Genomic DNA, 8,609 nt, shown 5'->3' with positions numbered 1-8,609 from the left:
GCAGAGAGCATGGAGATGTCGATGATGTCACAAGCATGGTTTCATTGTCTTGACTGTTGCTTCTCAAACTCCAATGATAATGTCAATGATGAGGACATTTTACCACTTGGTAAGTTATGTATGACCCACTTATTTCTTTTAATCACTTATATTTTCTCCCCAGGGACATAGTGTTATTCAATCTAACAGAGTAACCCAGGAGATATCTCAAAAAGCCTTGTGTGGAATGCAACACGCACATTCAAATGTATTTCAGTATGTGTCTTGCCTTTCTATTGCTTTATGAATTGGTTATGTAGATTTACTGTTTGGATTTATCCATGTTTTTGTTTGTTAGATCTGTCTTCAAATTAATATTCCATTGCACAATTGACTTTGGCATGGGTAAATGTGTCAAGATTTAAAGTCTTAGTTGGATGCTTGCCCAAACAGTTTGGCCCAAACTATGTTCTAAATTTCATGTAAAGAGATGAAAACAGTGGCGGGCTGTGGTATCCCAGTATTTATTTTTTTTTGGACGGGGTCCAAAGTCGAAACTTGGAGACCCTACAAAAATAAGCGTATGCCGCTTTGTGTGGCGCGCACACGGTATTCTTTAGTAAAAGGCGAAAGAAAAGATTGCTTTGTGCTCACCATGCGGCTGCATTGTGGTATCCTAGTTAATCTTAGGATGAGTGTAGTAATCTACTCCTGAGATCAATCGAGCAGTTTAAAATTTTCCAAATAAGAAAATACTTATCTATGATGACACTCAAAGGCTGATATGTCTCTAAGATACTTTATATCAGAAGAATATTTTGATGTAACACGATGAGTGTCGGGATCAGACGACTCGTGTTACAACACATGGGATGGGTAAATGTAATGATTTTTAAAAGGATGCATGTTCAGAGGAAACTCTCTACAAGAATTAAACACAATTGCTGATTTAGAAAATCAGATCGCTTAAACTCCTAGGAAGGGATCATCATTGTCAGACTCCCAATGACCCGTGGAGATTACTAGTTACCTACAACGTGAGGGTAGGGTTCGCCCGTCCCGATATCCGTCTAATATCCGGTATCAGACAACCGATATCCAATATCCGGAAAAAAAAGGGACGGTTCTGGATATCGGATATCGGGCGATATCCATCTATCAAGGGTTAGACGGATATCGGTACCAGATATCGAAGGGGGAGGGACGAGGTGGATATCCGATGCCAGATACCGGCTTTCGATATCCGGATATCAGTTTTCGATATCTGGATATCGAAAACCGGTATCCGGATATTTTTTTCAGTCCTCTGCAATCCCATATGGAAAAATTTTCATTTTTTTGGGAGTTTATATTTGCCGTAGCCATCTTACAGTAGAATCTCATCGTCGTCGGCTCGCCGCCCACAGATGCTACGTAATGAAAAAATAAGTTTGGCCTTTTCACTTAATGTTGTCCTATGTCGAATTATATATGTGACAAATGCAACAGTTCTGTGGGCCTGAAGTATTGTTAGACCAATATTAATTTAATGTAATCTAAAAAATCTAAAACCTCATAATAACGAGGGTAAAATTGCATATTGTGGAATTGTTTTTTTTAACTTACAACTAATGTTATAGCGAAATTAATATATTGTTATTTTAAGAAAATAAAATTGGGTAATATATTTAATAAATTTAATAATAAATATGAGGGTAATAAGTGTACTAGGGTAGAGTGTAATATATTACTGGAATGGTTATGAGAATGACTAAAAAGTGACAACTAATGTTTTAACGAAATTAGTACACTGTATGTTTATGAGAATAAAATTGCAGAAAATATGTAATACCTTTACTAGATAGTTTAATAATGAATAATGAATATGATGGTTTAATAATAAAGGTAGAGCGTAAGATATTAGTGGGATGGTTATTTTAGACTTACAACAAATTTTTGAACGAATTTAATATAATGTAATTTTAAGAAAATAAAATTACGTAATATATTTAACAACTTTAATAGATAAGTTAAATAGTTAGTAAGAGGAATAATAAATATGAGGGTTTAATAATAAGGGTAGAGCGTAAGATATTAGTGGGATGGTTATTTCAGACTTACAAAAATTTTTTGTACGAATTTAATACAATGTAATTTGAAGAATATAAAATTACTTAATATATTGAACACCTTTAATAGGTAAGTGAAGTAGTTAGAAAGAGGAATAGCAAAACTGATGATTTAATAATAAGGGTAGAGTGTAAGATATTAGTGGAATGGTTATTTTAGAATTTCAAATAATTTTTGAATGAAGTTAATATAACTTATTTTTAAGAAAATAAATTTACATAATATATTGAACACCTTTAATAGATAAGTGAAACAGTTAGTAAGAGGAATAATAAAACTGACGATTTAATAATAAGGGTATATTGTAAGATATTAGTAGAATGGTGATTTTAGACTTACAAATAATTTTTGGATGATTTTAATATAACGTAATTTTAAGAAAATAAAATTACATAATATATTGAACACCTTTAATAGATAAGTGAAACAGTTGGTAAGAGGAATAATAAAACTGTCGATTTAATAATAAGGGTAGAGCATAAGATATTGGTGGAATGGTTATTTTAGACTTACAAATATTTTTTTACCGAAGTTAATAAAACGTAATTCTCAGAAAATAAATTTACATAATATATTGAACACCTTTAATAGATAAGTGAAACCGTTGGTAAGAGGAATAATAAAACTGCTTATTTAACAATAAGGGTAGAGTGCAAGATACTAGTGGAATTTTTAATCTGAGTCTTTATAGTAATGTAAGGTTTGAATAGAATTAAAAATATATGAGAGGATGAAATGCATACCATGGCACATATATAGGAGAATAAAGGTGCATGATATAATGTATATTTGCTATATATACTCAAAATAGTTAGTAATAGGAGTAATAGAGGAGTAACTATACTTCTTGGCATGATATTTAATTATAGGGATTAATTTTTTTGATTGATATTAAGATTATTTATTGGATAGTTGGAGGAATATAGTAATGACATATATAAATATATAACAAGAATTGGAAGGGTCTATTTAATTTGATATAAATTTTTATATTTTACTTTCATTTGAATCTTTGTAGTAATTTAGGGATATTCAAAGGAATTTTTGGAAAATGTATCAAAATTTAGGGATATTCAAAAGAATCTATACACGGCGTTAACTCGACATTTGTAGCAAAATTCACTAACTACATATGACTGTGGCTCTGTCAAAAACACGCAATTCCCGTAGAAATCTCCCAACGGCTCTGTCAGAGATATGTGCTTACTTGATCATCATCTGCATTGCAGAAGATAAGAAATAAGTAACGATCATTACGTAAAAATAAGAAAATGTAGTTCATTTATGTGATGTGTACCTCGAGCACATGCGACCACACCATCTTCTCCGTCGTCAGCATCAGGATCTAGGTCAACGTCATTGTGCCACCGTTTGTTGTCCGCACGGAGCCAACACTTCACAGTGATTAGTGTTTCGATGCTTATTGGCGACAGATGTGATTGCTTGTACGTGACTATAGCATTGCCAACCGAGAACATGCGCTCAGCAGGGGTGCTCGTCGCACATACGGATAATAGGCCCCTCGCAACTGCTGCAAGTAAGGGGAAATGCTTCGCCCCCGTGCTGGCCCACCAAGATAGTGGAGTGAACACACCCTCATTAGGCATAATCTCCGCAAGGAATTGGTTGAATTCGTTCCACGCTGACCTCGTTGTCGCAGGTGCCGGTTGCACGTGTCGCATAGTGCTCTTAAGCCAAGCGTCCAACTCTTTACCTCTTGTCTGCCCCTCCTCAGCGGCCCCTCTCGATCCACAGCTCGACGAGTCACCTGGTAACAATGACCGTACATATGCGATGGTTGCTTCTCGGACGCCCGGGCAGAGCATTGACCCTTTGTGGCATGGATCCATCAATGCCGCGGCAGTGATCGCCTCATTCGCCCACAATATCTCATCATACTGTGCAAGCTTGTAATCCATCGCTTTACACGCTTGCGCCATGTTCGAATGATCTCCTTCGTGCAACCGTCATACAGATGTGAAGAATGTGCCATCTTCAATCTGTTGGACCACTTCCTTCATGTGAATCTTAAGGCCATCTATGAGATACAGGACATCGCAAATTGCTGGCATCACTGTCTTGCAAACATGATCAGTTGATACGGAGAACCCGCCAAGGATGCGGCAGAACTCTTTTACCAATTCCCCCTCGTCCTTCGACAACTTCGGCGACGTTGCCTTCTGGCCAAAAGCCTTCGACACTTTGTCAATTACATCACGCTTCTTCACGGCGGCCGCCAACATAGTGTACGTGTTGTTCCATCAAATTGGACAGTCTAATACGACCATGTTGGAGTCCTCGACTTAGGGGTCGTCTTCACATGCCTTTGTATAAAACTCTCCGTTGCGTAGAGCTCCGAATACTCTGCACTAGTGTGCGCACCTTTGCAACTGCATCACCCAAACATAACGGCTTGCGTGGTCCCTCATTGTCATCGGATGTCGAGAATATATCACCGAGTTCATTGTCCTGGTCGCTGTCGTAGTGCTTTGCTGTCCTTGTCACATCGCCTTCTTTGGGTTCCAAAGCTTGGGCCGAAGGAATACCGAGTTTTTTTTATTGCCCCTTGCACGACAATGTTCGGAATGTGTGCCACACATGGGACATGCCTCATGGCGCTAAACGTCGGGTTAACGCCCTTCATCTTTCTCGCCATCAATGCCAACATCCTCTTATTCGCCGTGGCATTGTCAGTAGTCATGGCGTAGACCTGCATAATTATGTTCCACGTTTAAAGGCACAAGTTCAACTAATAAAATGAGATAGACACTGAGTGCTGACCTTCGTCCGCAGACAAAATTTGTCTAGTGCTTGGAGAACAATGGACGCCATGTTCTCCCCATCGTGCTTGCCGACGATTTCTCGGATAGCAAGTACACGCTCTCTGTACGCCCATGTGTCATCCACCCAGTGGATGGTGATGCCTACAAATCCAGTTTCATTCTCCGTAGTCCATGCATCTACGGTGAGTGACACTCGGGCCACATTCTCCCAGAGCTTCCTCACATCATGTTTCATTCGATCGTGCATTTGGATGGTCCACTTCTTTATGACCTTCGCACCTAGAGGATCCAAGTCGATAAGCATGGTGTAACGCCACATATCCTTGAAGGCAACATTGTCAACAATGCTCCACGGTGAATCAGTCAGGCATACAAATCGTGCAATGAAATTCTTAGTCTCATCTAGAGTTGCCCTCTAGTCACCCCCGTCGGCTAGGCTCTCCCTGTTGTTTGTTGTGCATTCTTTCAGTGATGCGTGGCTGATCAGGGTCATTCGGGGTTTCGCCCTTCAGTTCCGCGTGACGAGCTGGATGGCAGGATTTGAAATGTCGCCAAAATATGTTGGTGCTTCTGTCGGCTTGCCTCTTTATTAGTTTCCTCTTACTGTGCGGGTTCAACTCCCGGCACATTAAGCATGCATAGTATCCATCTTCCATCTATTCAAAGTAGTCAATGATGACTGCACGATTCGAACGAGGCTGACTCTGTACGACATGAGAAGTTTCCGCGTCCATACGTTGAGGGCCTACAGCTCCTGACCCAGATCTTTCTTGGGTTGGATCATTGCCTCCGGGTGGGTTCATGTTTCAGAAGTCATAATTTGGTAAGCTAAAATTCAATACAACGGCATCACATGATGCCAAACTACAATTTAAACTCTGAATTAAGCCACAGATGCAATGAATAAGACAATTAAATAAATAGTGAACCAAAGGAGAATGGAATATATAGATAAAGGAAGAATGATAGATATACAAGCAAGAATTACTGAGTCAGGGAGAATGAGATTGAGGTGAGAGGAAGAATGCAGAATTAGATAATTAAAAGGGGGGGAGAGAACGAGGGTGATGGATAGAGGTGTAAGTTAAAAATCGACAGAGCGTGTGAGAGAATCAGAGAGAGGATAAAATCAGAATGTAAGAGATGCTGAGCGAGGGAGGGTGAGAATCATACTGTATGTTAGAATGAGAGGGAGAAAAGAGATTTGAGATGTAGAGGTAGAGAGTTATAGATGGTGATAAAGGAGAGGGAGAGTTGGAGGTTGGAACCACTAATTAGAGAGCGAGATAGATGTAGGGTGAAAATTGACAGCAAACTGAGAGAAATAATTAGGCTGGAGAAAAAAGAAGAGACAAACAGGTAGAGAAAAATAAGAAGGCTAAAGAAGAAAGGAAGCCGAAGAAGAAAAATGAAATGGAAAGAAGGAAATCAACAGAAAAAAAGAATTAAATTAAATGGCGGAAGAAGAAGACAAATGAAATGAGAAAGAAGAAAAATGAACAAAGAACTGGAGAATTTATAGTCGTAAAATAAAAAATGATAGGGACAGGAAAAAGGGATGAATGAGAAAAAGGAAGAGAACAAACAGGTGGAGGAAAACAAAATGGCTGAAGAAGAAGAAGAAGAAAACTAAAATGGAAAGAGTAAGGAAATTAAAAAAAGAGGAGAAGAAATTAAATGGCAGAAGAAGAAAAAAAGAAGAAGAACAAAAATGAAAAAAAAACTGAAGAATTTATAGCCGTACAAGAAAAAATGATAGGGACAGAAAAAAGGAATGGATGTGAGAAGAAAACAAATAAGAAGAAAAGAAGGAAGAAAAATGTAAGAAAAAAGAAGAGGAAGAAGATAAAGTGACATGAAGGATAAAATTAATAGGCATAAGTGATGAAACAAGAAGAAGAAGAATACAGAGAAGAAGAGAAGAAAAGGGTAGAGGAAGAAATTAAAGAAGAAGAAGAAGAGAAAAACGAGGAAGAGAAAAAATAAGAGAATAAAAAGGGTGAATAAGAAAATAAAGAAGAAGAAGAAGAAGAGAAAAAAAACAAGAAAGCAAGGAATAGAGAGAAGAACTAGAAGAAAAGATTTAAAAAAAGGAGAAGAAACAGAAAATTAGAAAAAGAAGATAAAAAAGAATATAAGAAACAGGTAGAGGAAGAAAATAAAATGGCAGAAGAAGAAATGAAGAAGAAGAAGAAAAATCAAATGAAAAGAAGAAGGAAAATAGAAGAAGAGAAGAAAATAAAATGGCAGAAGAAGAAAAAGAGAAGATGATGATAAATGAAACGAAAAAAGAAGAAAAATGAACGAACAAATGAATAATTTATAGCCGTGCAAGCAAAAATGATAGAACGGAAAAGAAGGAATGAATGAGAGAAGAAAAAAAGAAAAAAAAGAGGAAGAAGATAAAGTAGACAAGAAGGATAAAATCAATAGGCACAAGAGAAGAAACAAGAAGTAGATGAATAGAGAGAAGAAGAAGAGGAGAAAAAAGAAGAGAAGAAAAGGGTAGAGGCAGAAATGAAAGAAGAACAGAATAAAGAGGAAGAGAAAAAAGAAGAGAAAAAATGGTAGAGGAAGAAAATAAAGAAAAAAATGAAGATGAGAAAAAAGAACAAGAAAGAAAATTGAGAGAAAGAATTAAAGAATCAATCAGAGAGTAGGAGAGAATGAGAGAAGAAAGGAAGAGTTAGAGATTAGAAGATAAAAAGAAACAGAGATTGAGATGGAATGAGAGAAGAGGAGGAGAGTTAGAGAAAGAATTCCAGTGAAATGGAATATGAGAAGGGAGGGTGACAGAGTGAGTGAGAGGGTGAACGAGAGAAAAAAGGAGAGAAAGAAGGAGAGAGTAAGAGAGAATAAGGAAAGAAAAGGAAGATTTTGAACTAAAAACATAAAAGAATCAGAGAGTGAGTTAGAATTAAAGGAGAAAGGTAGAACTAAAAAAAGAAATCCACTAAAATGAAATGAGAGAAAGGGAGACTGGGAAAGTGACAGAGTGAGAGAGAGGGTGAACGAGATAAAAAGGAGAGAAGGAATTAGAGAAACAATCAGAGAGTAAGAGAGACTGAGAGAGACTCAGAATTAGAGATAAAAAGATAAAAGGAACCGGAGAGTGAGATAATTGCTGGAGAGAGGGAGATTTAGACAAACACTGAGAACAATAAAGAGAGAGGGTGAACGAGATAACACTGAGAAAAATAAAGAATGAGGGATAGAGGGAGAACTAGATTGTAACATCGATTGGGGGAAGGAAAGGGAGAATTATCCGGTAAGTGAGAAATGAGAATGATCGAGAGAGAAGAGAGGGGCGAGGGAGAATTGGAAACTGGAGACTAGAGAGTGAAGAAAGGAGAGTGGAGAGTACAAGAGAATGAGAAGAGAGATGGACACTTAGAAGATCAACGCTCAACACTCAACAGTGAAGAAGAATCAGAGAGATTGGTATGCATTTGCCATGGTATACATTCAATAGCAACAGCGGAGACAGAAAAATCAACAGCAATAAAAGTGACATCTGAGAGACAAGAAAAGCAAGAAAATCAAAAGATAGAATTAAAAATCAGAGAGATAAGAAGACATACCTCTATAGCCGCCACCGCCAGTTGCCACCGTCCGCCTCCGCCGTCCTCCGTCGTCATCCGCCGTCCAACTTCGTTCAAGTTCTGAGCCTCTGACCGAATGACCGTGTATTTTTTATTCAAAAATTTTGAATCGAAAATACACGATCAACCTAACAAA

At 37.6% G+C, this 8,609-nt stretch overlaps 1 non-coding gene across 1 annotated transcript; it reads right to left on the bottom strand.

Annotated features, from left to right (window-relative positions):
• Nucleotides 1-527: 527 nt before the first annotated feature.
• LOC144711521 (U5 spliceosomal RNA) lies at nt 528-642 on the bottom strand. The gene has a single exon (XR_013583577.1). It is a non-coding gene; the product is annotated as a U5 spliceosomal RNA (small nuclear RNA).
• Between the last annotated feature and the right edge of the window lie 7,967 nt (nt 643-8,609).

Source organism: Wolffia australiana, chromosome 13 (genome assembly GCF_029677425.1).
Source record: "Wolffia australiana isolate 7733 chromosome 13, ASM2967742v1".
Lineage (NCBI taxonomy): Eukaryota > Viridiplantae > Streptophyta > Magnoliopsida > Alismatales > Araceae > Wolffia > Wolffia australiana.
Note: the sequence above shows the minus strand (reverse complement) of the source record. Positions and strands in the feature narration are given on the sequence as shown.